Below are 12,665 nucleotides of genomic sequence, written 5' to 3' on the forward strand. Positions count from 1 at the left end.
AAAATGTCTATAATTCATTTTAAATGGGAAAAACAGATTTTTGGCAGTTAAAAACATGACTGACAGAAGTAAAATTATGTATTATTTCTAGTTTGTAAACAAAAACCTCTGTAACAGTTGTGAAATACGTCTCTCCAGCTGAACCTGAATATTGACTTTTTTGGGTATTGGAAAACAAATATCATTCCATTACAATTATGTAGGAGAAGCTCCCTAAACAAGCTGAAATAGCTCAGGTGGAAGAGCACTAGACTGAAGATTTAAAGGTCCCTGGTTCAATCCTGGGTTTCAGCAGTTTTTTAGATGTTTATTCTAAATGTAGTCTCTGGGCAGTCTTACCCACAATATTTATGGAGAAAAGAGTAGTTCCCCCTTATCCACACAGAATACCTTTCAAGGTCCCAAGTGGATGCTTGAAACCTTGGATAGTACTGGGCCCTGTATGTGGTTTTTCCTATAGATATGTACCTATGATAAAGTTTAATTTATAAATATAGCACATTAAGAGATCAACAATAACTAATAATAAAATAGAATGGACTAATTATAACAACATGCTATAATTAAAGTCATGGAAACATAGTCTCTCTCACATACAAAAATGTTTCATTGTACTGCAACCACCTTTTCCCCTAAAGGAAGCACTCCACAGCTTCTCTGTGGCCTGTCCGAATTGCCAGCATCGCTACTCTTGAGCTTTGGGGCCATTATTAAGTAAAATAAGGGGGACTTGAATACAAGCACTGGGCTGCCTTGAAAGTTAATCTGATAACCTGCAGGCACTAAGTGAGTAACAGGCGGGGAGCACACCCAGCGCAGAGTGGATGTGACTCAGGCCGCTGGCGGGGGAGGCGTGGGAGGGACTGGGGTGGGGCGGGGTTTCGTTCCGCAGCTCAGAGCAGGTGCATTTAAAACTTAGGAGATGTTGATGCATGGAATTTTCCATTTAATGTATTCAAACTGAGACTGACCCAGGGTAACCGAAACTGTGGACAGTAAAACGGTAGATAAGAGGGAACGACTGTGTTTAGCTCTCATGCTTTGGCTGGCTCAAAGGCTTTTCAGGGAAGGGAGGTGTCAGGCGGCCTGGTGGGCCTTTTTTATATAAACCCACCAGCACCTTAGTACTTCATGGCTGTAATAATAATAGCCAACTTCAGTACTTGATATACATCAAGCTTTCCCCTAAGTTCTATGTATTAACTTACTTAAAATGACCATTAAATTCTCAATAACTGCTCAATAAAAGTTTTTGTGCCTGAGATGTGACATGTGGTATGGACACAATCAACGATTCTTACTTTGACTACCATGATTATTTTGACTGGCTAGGAACTTTGCAAGGTAGAGCTATGAGATGTGAATTGCTTCAAAGCATACTTCCTTTGCCCCTCCATCTAATGAGGCGGTATTAAAGGCCATCTTTTTCCTGTGTCCTCCTAAGGATCTTTAAATTCTGTGTTACCAATTCACTGTTTTTTTTCATGGTAAATGTGAAAGGATATTTTCCCACCAGGCTTTAACTTTTCACAAAAGGATTTAGCTTTTATTCCAAAGGTTCTTACCTCCAATCCACAGGCAACGGGTGGTCTTTGAAGTCGCTGAAACTGAATGCAAATTTGAGTGTTCATGTGCACAGTTTCCCGGGGAGAATGTCAAGAGAGATCATCAAACTCTAGATTTGTGACCTAGAAAAATTTAGAAAAGTTCAATGCAAAGAGCTCCTCACCACAAGTAGTTGCGGACAATTTGGACCTGACCGTTGCATTTTTCCAAGGTGCCGAGTGGTAGAACTGTTCTTGGTCACCGTGTCCTGCCCCTTCCCTCACCCATGCTGCGTCTGCTTTGAAGTAGGTTTCAGGACAGAGCCCAGGTTGTCAACAAACTTTCCTTCTGCCTGGGCCGTGGCCTCTGGGGACAAATCTCCCATAGTGAAGCAGATCCGACTAATTTGGTAGGCCCGCCTGCTACTTTGGGGTACCCTCTCCTTGACCCATCCCCCATCATTATGTTTAAACTGCAAAGGTGAGTCCCACTCCATCTAATGGTCTCTTTTGGGGGAGATTAAGGATGAAGTCCTCACATAAATCTTTATTATTCTTCCCTTTTCCTTTAGCTTTAATTCTTCTTTATGCTGTTGTAGGCCATCTGGAGGCCTAGAAGTAATCCCAGGCAAGGGCTGTCTGCTCTCCCACCTTTGTGTCATTTAATGTCTATTACCTGAATATCTCCAGGCCTTGGCTCTGTTTTGGCCTAGAGGTGGCATTTTCAGTTCATGCCTCAGGCTTCAGGTATTTACATAAAGTACAAATGCTGCAGGTTTTCCTGTTTTGATTTCTCTTTCTTCCTGAGAATTTAGCCACATTTCCAGAGAAGCTGTTCCCTGCAACATGGATTGGTTCAGGGATTGTGTTACCATCATGAGGCTGAGGCAAAGGAAGGGTGTTCCCATAAACACCTGAGAGCCAAAGAAGAGAGAGCCACATGCAAGGAGGAACATCCAGGATCCAACGCCACAGACTAAGTGGTGAGGCCAAGAGCTCAAGGCCAGGCCGGCGCGAGTCTCAAGGAAGCAAATGGGGAGCAAGTCTTCATGAGTGAAGGTTAGCATAGTATCAAGGGCTTCAGGCATGATGGGCAGCACTGTGAATTGTTCCCAATAATCTCTGCATCGTTACTACATGGTGTTGGGGCTCTGTATTATTTGCATACACATGCACGCACTCACACATGTACCGTAGTGTTGGTGTCTAAAGGGAATTTGGATCGTATCGACCAATACAATTGGAAAGAGAATCAAATCTCTTAAAATTTTCATTGTTTTCATGATTATAGAAGAGTATGAACTATTGAAACTTTAAAATTTTTACAGAACTCTGCTGCTTTAAATGTAAAGCTATTCCCAACCTTAGAGTTAATCCTTGTTAACAACCTGGTGTCCATATTTTCATCAGATTTTTTTTCTATGCACTGCTAATATACAATGAAGGTATATACACAGAAATGCACTTCTATTTTATACAAGAATTAGACTATTTATAATATTTTTCCATTATTTTCGAACAGCAGGGCCAAATGTCTAAAATATTAATGCAAGTTTATTTTCTTTGATGTTTCTTTTAATGGAAACAAAGTAAAATATTAAAGCAGGCTAAGACGTGAAAATGGAAGCCCTAATGGTAGCATACTCCAACTTAAAAAAAAAATCACTCTTCTACAAAATCATAAATGGGTCTCATGGGTAGCAATGATGATAGTAGTAAGAGGTAATTTTTATTAAATGTGTATTCTGTGTCAGGCCCCATTTTGGGCAATTTAGAGGAATTAGTTCATTTAACCAGTGATCAGGAAATTGAAAAGCAGGGAGCAAAAAGGCATTTACAGCAATTGAGAGCATTGCAGAGGGAACTCTGTGAGAGAGGAGGAAAGTAACGATGGCACAAAGTACCGGAAAGGGCCTGATGACTGGCACTGTGCAAAGCATTTGGGAAAAACGCTGGTATTATCTTTTTAAGGCCAGGTGTCATAAATTATCTGTATAAATACAATCAGTTCAGTAATAAAGATATAACTAAGTAAGTAGCCATAGTTGGTGTATCTGTCATTTAATTCATATTGGTCATAAAAATGCCAAATTTATTCTTTTTTTATACCAAAAGTTAATGTAACAAAGGGCTGGTTCCTTGAAACAATTAATAAAATGACAAATCTTGGCTAGATTAGCTAAGGAAAAATGAGAAAAAGACTCAAACAAAATCAGAAACAAAAGAATAGAAGTTACCGAATTTGTTGTTTTAATTTCTCATTCTTAGTGTGGTGTTTAATTCACGATGATACAAAAACACTGTTAAAATCTTTATTATAATTTATGTGAAATTACTTAAGAACTGCAATGATAATAAAGAAAGATGGATTTATATTTACAAAGCATTCTCTTTGAAAATTTAAAATGTTGCCTAAAATTGATGACTTGGGCCAAAACAAACCTGTCAGAAACAGTGTAAACTGTTTAAAGTCTAGTGTTTCTTTCAGCATTAGTTCATTTTGTTTCTACATTTGGGATCTGTAATTTTGGTAGAATGGAAATTAAAATTGTATTCTTGCTTTTCTTTCCCTCAGAGTCTGTGAATCTCTCTAAATGAACTTCAGAAATGGGTTCAGCCTATTTCCTGGAAAGTCTAGTGGGTAATTTTATGGCTGTTTTGGAATAATAGAGACAACAGAGATTTTGACATAAGTAAAATTGTTTTTTAAAAAGAGAAGGGCTGAGAGAGAGAACAGAAAAGAATTTTAGGCTGAAGAGTCTACTTTTCCACATTCCCAGGCTGTGGTCTTCTCCTTAGAAATAAACTGAATAAATACACATCTCCAGTCTTGAAAACACTAACTGTTATTGTAGGATCAGCACAAATTCACTAATGAGCACATCCTCTACCACATTATTTTAAAATTCTACATTTCCACATTTTACTCATTTTAATAGTAAAATACTTAGAGTTACTTCAAAACATAAATTAATAATTACTCTATTCCAAATCCAGTCATTTCTTGTCATCTTTAATTTAAAAAAGCTTTAGAAAGTGGTCCCAATTGAATGTAAAATCCACAAATTTAATCTATGTGTGTGTGTGTGTGTGTGTGTGTATTTAATCCCATAAGCCTCTTTCTTATTCTGTATTTTAAATAATTATTTGTTTGGGTTTCTTTTAGAAGAAAGTTTACAGGAATAATTGGAGAGAGACAATGGGAAAGAATTGTAATTTAGAGACTAGGTCTGTGTACCCAACCTTCTTAAGAAGTTCATCCCAAAGTACATTTTTAAAGGATCTAAAATGTATGAAATCATTTACATTTACTTTCAAGCCCAACAAAATATACACGGATACGTTTGTGTAACAGATGAAGTTCACAATTACCATACTTTGCCATGTATAATGCGCACCCACGTTTTTGTGCACATTATACATGGGATTAATATAACCATGGTACATATTCATTATACCCATGGATAAAGCACATCCTCATTTTTCCCTCAGAAATTTGCGCAAAAAAGTATGCATTGTACATGGCCAAAAAACAAGGGTGTCTTTTTTCCCTTTTGGAAGGAGCCTTGATATTTTTCCTCCAGGGTAATTAAGGGTAGATTGGGTAAATGCTATATAATTTTAATATTCCTCACTTTGTTTGCATGCTTGGTTTTTCTATCACTAAATAACATGCACTTTGATGTTTCTGTGGATACCGAAGATCTGTATTTACCATCCTTTCCCTGTCATGGTACAGGGAAAGATTCCAAGCTTTTTATCTCCATGTGTCACTAATTTTATTCTCATCAATCTTGCCTTCTAACAAAAAGAAAAGGGAGCTGCGTACTTTGTCATGGGGACCTAACACCTCCCATCCAACTGGCAGGAATTTTTTGCTAAGATAACTATTGGTCCAGGATGTGCTGGCTGGCCTCCAGTGATCTGGAAACCATTCAGAGGTACTTCCAGTGGTAATAGAATTGTTCTTCCAGAAGGCCAAGAGCACACACTTCGATCTCTTGCCAATTTAAAGGACTTGTAAAAGAGTACCTGTGCCCAGAAATGAACATTTAAGTTCCCTGGATAGTTCCATATAGTTAATGAACAACTCTTTCCATAAACCAAAGGCTTAGCAGGCCCTAGCCCTACATCAAGTAATCTCTGTTCTTTCTCTTCTATAATCTGTACATGCCTACATTTGTCCCACTTTTGAGACAAGGGAAGCAGAGGAGTTTCAGTGGACTGTGCAAAGTCATTACAGGCAAAGTCAGCATTTGAACTTCCCTGACGTCCAAGCCCTGGCTTACCTGCCCTGCTATGTTCTCACAGGAGCAAGGGGCCTGGTGATTAATTTTACATGTCATCAGATTAAAGACCAGTGATTTCATTCTTGCCTTCTTTTCCTAAATCATATGTTCACACTATCAGATTAGATTAAAGATTCTACATGAATCCAGTGACTTCACCTTACCTTGTTTTTCAAAACTAAATGTTCACACTATCATGGAGACAGCCATCAATTTACTGAGTAATGATTATGTGCTAGACACTTGGTTAGACAGTTTCTCATACTTTCGTTTACTTGTAATGATAGCTCTGGAGGCCAGTATTATTATCTCCACAATATTAGACAAGGCATTGATACACAGGGAGACAAAGAACCAAGGACAGAGCCGAGAAGTAGCCCGTCCCTACAGGTGCCACAGTAAGGCCTTTCTCATGATGTTGTCTGATGGGAGCCAATGTCCTAACTTACCTTCACACTTTGTACTTGGCCAACCAAACAGACTCTTTCAGCACATGTTGGCTTGTTTTTTTAACAAATGATATGCAGTAATTCTGGGTGGAGTTTTACAGGAAGTAAGGGAAGACGACATTTTGAAAGACTAGAGTTTCTCACTCATCTCTAATTTTTTTTTAAGTTGCCAAGTATAATTTTTATTTTTTTTTAAAAGGAGCTCTATCTTTTGCTTCAGGAAAATCTCCAAACAGCCTTTCATATGTGTGGGTCAATACCTGCAAATTCCAAATCATCTGGCCTGATGTTTTTAAAAAATGAAAACGAATCTTTCATTCTGAGAATGCACTCAAGTCAAATAGGGAAGTTCCTCTTGCATTAAGCAGTAGAAAGTGGTTTGAAAATCTTTTCTTTTTTTTTAAATCTTGACCCAAATGTGTATTTCTACTGTGGGAATAGACATTTGTACCTGGAGAGCCTCAGAGAACTAAAGGAAAACCACTGATTCCATGACACATAATATAGTGTCATTTACACCTTGTGCACTCAGCAAGTAGGTTGTTGAAGGCTTCTTCAGAAACATCAACTCCATGCCTTGTAATAATGGAGCTTCAGTCATACTCTACCAATCAACTCTTCCTATGTGGGCTACATGGTGGGTGTTGGCCTGGCTGAAGTTAGCTTTGGCAGCTGAAGCCTCCTGAAGGAAGGGAGGCTGAATTTCAGGCTTCAGGGTTTGCCTGACCCATCAAAGCCTGGGTTTCCTGCTTAGCTGAAAAGACACGACAGTGGTCTCCCCTTATCTGAGGTGTCAGTTTCAGTTGCCTGTGGTCAACTGACATCTAACAATATTGAATAGAAAATTCCAGAAATAAATAATTTATGTTTGAAATTGTGTGCCGTTCTGAGTACTGTGATGAAACCGCCTGCTGTCCTGCACCGATCTGCCCAGAACATGATTCATCCCTTTGTCCAGTGTCTCCTCGCTCTATATTCCAACACCCACAGGTCACGTAGTAGTGGCCTTGGCTATCAGATCAGCTGTCGTGGAATCACAGTGCTTGTGTTCAAGTAACCCTTATTTTACTTACTAATGGCCTCAAAGCCATTATATAAGTTCTATTACAACATATTGTGATCATTGTTCTATTTATTATTTGTTATTATTGTTAATTTCTTGCTGTGTGCGATTTATAAATTAAACTTTATCTTACATAAGCATATATAGGAACAAATACAGTACAATATATATAGGGTTTGGTATTATCTGGGGTTTCAGGCATCCACTGGGGGTCTTGGAATGTATCCTTGGGAGGTAAGGGGCGACTACTGTACCCTGCTTTGGAGATGAAGGACAATTTTGGTGCCAGGTTATTTCATTTGTTTTCTTGTTTGGACTGTCACTAGACGCCAATCATTCTGGCCATCAGAAATGTACTTTCTTAGGATTCCTGTACGATCTTCCAGATTAAGCTCGATTCCTATTTCCTCCAGAAGCTTCCTTTCAAATCAACTGCACTTTACTCTCCGGTCTGCAAAGCCCCATCGGCAGCTAATTTCCCTGTATTATTTATTATTTTATGCCCTGTTGTTTCATCTAGACTGGCTCAACCTGGGACATGCATGAGGCCTTATACCTCTGTTAGGTCCTGAGGATACAGCAAATGGCAGTTAGTCTTATAATTTTAGAATCTCTTGAAAATACATTATTTACTCACAGGCTCACATGCCCAGGGAACCTGTGCCATTACCACTGCAGATGAGCGGTTGTAAAATCTATGCCACACGTGGGAGTTTTCAGCGCCCCCTTTTTAAAAAAATATCCCTGCAACCCACTTAGGTGAATGGAGACTGTTCTGGTCATCTTTTACAAGGAAAAACCCAACAAGAGGTAGCCATTAAAATAACCTTCTAGGCCACGTGACCTAGTATCCAGTCCCATAGAATTTTGTATTTTTAAAAAATTTATGTCTTCCCTGAATAACAGCAATCATTTTAGACATTTAAAAATAAGTTCCATTGAACTAACAAGCAAAACAGACTCATAGATGGAGAACAGATGACAGCTAGTCGCGGGGGGGGGCGGGCGGGGAAGGGGTGAAGGGATTGAGCAAAAAGGAAAAAGGCCCCATGGACATGGACAACAGTGTGCTCATTGCTGGGGGCGGGGGGTGTACAGGGTCTAAATGGTAGTGGAAAAAATATAATAAAGAAAAAAAATATTAAAAACCAGACAAAATATGTTTCAAATTTTACTTTGGTTTAGACTTGAGGTTGGTTCCATGTATATTCTTTTACAAAAAATGCAAATATTGAAGTGTAATTTACATATAGTAAATTTCCCTCTTCTTACGTACAGCGCTGAGTTTTGACACGCAGTCATACAACCACCGCCACAGCCAAGACTAGGTTCCTCCCATCGCCACCCCGCCAAATTCTCTCAGCCCACTATGTTTGACCCCTTCCTCCGTGCCCAGGCCACCATTGATCAGTTTTCTGTCCCTATAGTTTTGCCTTTTCCAGGATGTTCTAAATGGAATGATTCAGAGTGTAGCCTTTTGAGCCTGTCTTCTTTCACTCAGCACAATGCATTTGAGATTCATTCATGTCGTTGTGTAGCCCTGGCAGTCTATTCCTTTTTATTGCTCAGTGTGTCTATTCTTTTATGGACTATTGGAATCTTGGTTTTACAGGGAGTATGGGGATCCCAGGTCACTACTGACAACCCATGTACAGCCATGACCAGTGCTTCCTTTGGTTTACCTTATCTATGATACATATGCCACTACTGCATGTCTAGTGTTTGAAAAGTATGGCCGTCCATGACAGGGTCTAAGTTACAAGAAATATGTGGAGGGACTGGCTGACCCTTCTTGGGAAAGCCGAGGTGCAGGGGGAGATAAAGTGTTCCCTGATGACACATGGTGTTTACATTTGCGGGTTGAAAAATGTGAGCAAATGCAGCAATGAATCTCTGGGTGCCTGTGCTATGGGAACAGCCTTTTCTTTGTTAACCTGCATTACTGTAGTTTGATTGCACATCCCTGCCAAATGTATGAATGCAAATATACAAAGATAGTTATGGAGAAGGAAGTTGACAGGAAAACAGGAGATGCCTTAAGGTTCTTAATATACTTGCCACACTTCAAAGTTTCCAAATAGCTTGTCTAGGTCAGAGCTAGAAAATTTCTTAGGACCATGTCCCAAGGGTGTATGTACTTGGAAAATCAAAATTCAGTTTGAAGACTGTTTAAATCCAACCCCTTCCCTTCACATTCTCCGAGGCTTCCACTTGCCCTCAGGTGGATTGTTAGCACAGCCTTCCACCCTGTCCTTGGGTCTCTTCCCGGCCTCTGCATTTCTTCTACTGTAGTGATCCCTCCTGAGCAAAGATGATCTCTTATTTCGTCACTCAAAATCATGCAAAGATGGCCATTTCCCCTGGGGAACAGCCATTGTCCTTGCAGTGGGACCCAGCGCTGCCTTCACCCCATCCACTCTGGGGCAGTCACATGACTTGGCAATGAACTAAGACATGCTCTTCCTTCCCCCTCTCTTCCTTCCAATATTTGCTTAGACCACCTTCTCAATAACACCCATTTTATCCTCTTCATCTAAAACTGTAATCATTCCTCAACCCCATTCCAGGCACCCTAGATCATTTTCATGGTATTTTTCTCCACTTGGCTGAGAGCTATACACTTTCATAGATGATGTACAGATTCTTGATACAGTGGCTAGACTTGAGATGAATCACATGTCTAAACGGTTGCTCACAGTTCTGACTCTCTGGTTTCGTTTCCAGCCAGGCACTGTGGTAGATGCTGGGGATGAGCTCTATAACACAAACACGGCCAAGGGTGTAGGGGTGATCAGGGGAAATTTCAGAAGAAGCAATTTTTGATTCAGGGAGACAGATGAGCAGAAATCTACAAATCATAGGAGAGGAGTATTGTTCTATTTAGATAAGAATGGAAGTGAAAAAGGCATAGGGCTGTGGAAATAGCCGGGGGCTATCCCATGGAAGTAAACGGAGCTTGAGGATGAGTGTAGGGGATGTGGTGTCACAGTGGCAGGAGGTGAGGTTGGACCAGTGGTAGGGCCAGATCATAAAGGGCCTTTACACCCTATTGAGCAGTCTGAACTTGATCATGCAGGGTCACTAACGCAACTTAATGTTAGAAAGGACTGCATTTCTCAAATGCTAACTTGCTCACTATTAGGGGTTTATCTAAGCTTGACTATGACTTCTTTGATTAAGATGTGTTTAAAATTTTCTCTACTTAGTCTAAATCCAACATCTGTTATACACATAAGAAGTTGAGGGTCTAGGGAATAGGATCTCAGTCATGCCTGCCGCTGAGTAAAAAAGAATATTACGTATATCAGCTTTCTTGTGTAAACACATGCACAGGCCAAATGAAATGCTATTTTGCTCCATCGTACTCTCTTTAGGTGCGTGACAAGGAACTCGCGATTTAGCATATGGAAGAGATTTCTCCATTGGAAATAACCGTACTGAGATAACTGGCTTTTTAATAATTTCTTTCTTAAGTTGCAAATATTCCTTTAGCCATTTCAACAGATCAAGATTCTCAGGAGTCAACAAAACAAAACAAAACAAAAAATCAGTCCCTACAATCTTTTTCTTTATACCTCCTCGTTTCTGCTCCCCAGGATCTAAAATTTAATCTACTCCCCACTTATAAATATTTTTTTTTTGCAGCCTTTTTCTTCAGCAGTATTCTTATGTCTTTGACCCTGGTTCCATAGTGTTTTGGTGGCTCCAGCTGTCTAGGTTGCCAACGAGTTCTGTCAAGGCTTGAATGTGATGGGGAGAAATGCTGTATTTCCCAAGGATTCCACTGATGCTTGGGATGCTCTGGGAGTCATCAATGAAGATTTACCTGCTATTTACATCGAATAGAACACAGTCATCTATATCTAAAGGGATAGACGATGAGCCATTTGGCTAATTATTTGACTTAAAGGTTTTCCTACAAATGCTTTCAGTAATCAAGTGACTAGAGGTCACATTATTTCAGGAATCTTATTATTCATTAAAATGAGATTAAAATGAGCTCTTTTGTCCAGATATGTTTGAATGCTAGGCAAATATGTCCAGTGATCAATGGTTAATGATGTATCTGCCTGATTCTTAATGCAATGCAAAGAACCATTGTCTGTTAAATCTTGCATGTTGGAAATTACTGAAGTGAGCTTCTCATAATCAGTTTTTAGTGTTTGATGAGATATTCAAGTTTATCCCCTTGGAAAATCAAAATCTGCTGCTTATTATGTTAATGTGGCATTTGCAAAGCCATTACCATGATTTCGAGCCCAAAGACCTTCCCCCTAAATCCTTGCAAATTAAAGTCAGCATCAACATGCATACATCTCTAGATTACTGTCAGGTCAAGACAGGTGAGGCATGAGGCCTGATGGACTAGGTGCTAGTTTTGGCTTCATCAATTGTCTTTACAAGTCAGCTGACCTATGTGGGCCTCAGTTTGTTTTTTAACATGTAAAATAAAGGAATTAAACATACCTGATTGAATTAAAATTAAATAGTTAAAAATTGTACAAAACTATAAATCATCCTTTTGCTCTTACTCCCAGTAGTTGATAACTTTCTGCTTGTAATTTCCAGGGAATAAACTCATAGCCTGGGTGCTTAAGTTATAGCATAATCTTGAGTTGACAAATGAGATTAATTAAAAACAATCTCTAAATTGACAACCTAGGTATTTTTTTATAGCTTTCATTTATTTGTACCACCTGGTGATTAATAACAAACAATAAGTGTTTTTAATAAATATCAGACCAATTAAATAAGAATTTCTAGGAACTGGCCATGACATAAGTTTCTTTCTTTCTTTTTTTTTTTTTTGGAAAAAAGCTATCTTATCAAAGTCAGTATTACAGTGAATTATGCTTGACAATTTTCTCAAATTTGCTGGAAGTTTCTATTGAAGCCATGGTTCTAAAGAGGGATCTTAAGGGATGGGCTATGTTAATGCAATTGGACCATTTCAGGGCTAAGATGAGCTTTGCTTTAAAATGGGAGGGTGGGGGGAGGAAAGAAATCAACGCTATCTGATAAAATACAGCGCTCTGGAAATGATTTGATCTGAACTTCTATGGGCATAGGTTATTTTTAAAAGCTCCCAAAATATGTCACTATGCAGCCACCGTTAAGAAGATTTACCAGATAGGTATTTTGATCTTTTCACACTTTAGGTGAATTCCACTATGCAAATATGTATCTAGACCAAGCTAATCATTCAGCCAAACTAACTCATGCACAAGAAAATATTTTTGAGTTTCTGCAAAAGTGGCTAACTAACAACAGCAATCCTGATGTTAGTTAATAAGAAAGAAACGCTCCCCATTTTCTAGCT

At 39.1% G+C, this 12,665-nt stretch overlaps 1 non-coding gene across 1 annotated transcript; it reads left to right on the forward strand.

Moving 5' to 3' along the window:
• Positions 1-221: 221 nt before the first annotated feature.
• Positions 222-294, forward strand: TRNAF-GAA (transfer RNA phenylalanine (anticodon GAA)). Its single transcript has one exon. It is a non-coding gene; the product is annotated as a tRNA-Phe (tRNA).
• The last annotated feature ends 12,371 nt before the right edge of the window (positions 295-12,665 follow it).

This window comes from Pteronotus mesoamericanus, unplaced genomic scaffold, assembly GCF_021234165.1.
Source record: "Pteronotus mesoamericanus isolate MK-2021 breed Mesoamerican mustached bat unplaced genomic scaffold, CSHL_Meso_final contig_90, whole genome shotgun sequence".
Lineage (NCBI taxonomy): Eukaryota > Metazoa > Chordata > Mammalia > Chiroptera > Mormoopidae > Pteronotus > Pteronotus mesoamericanus.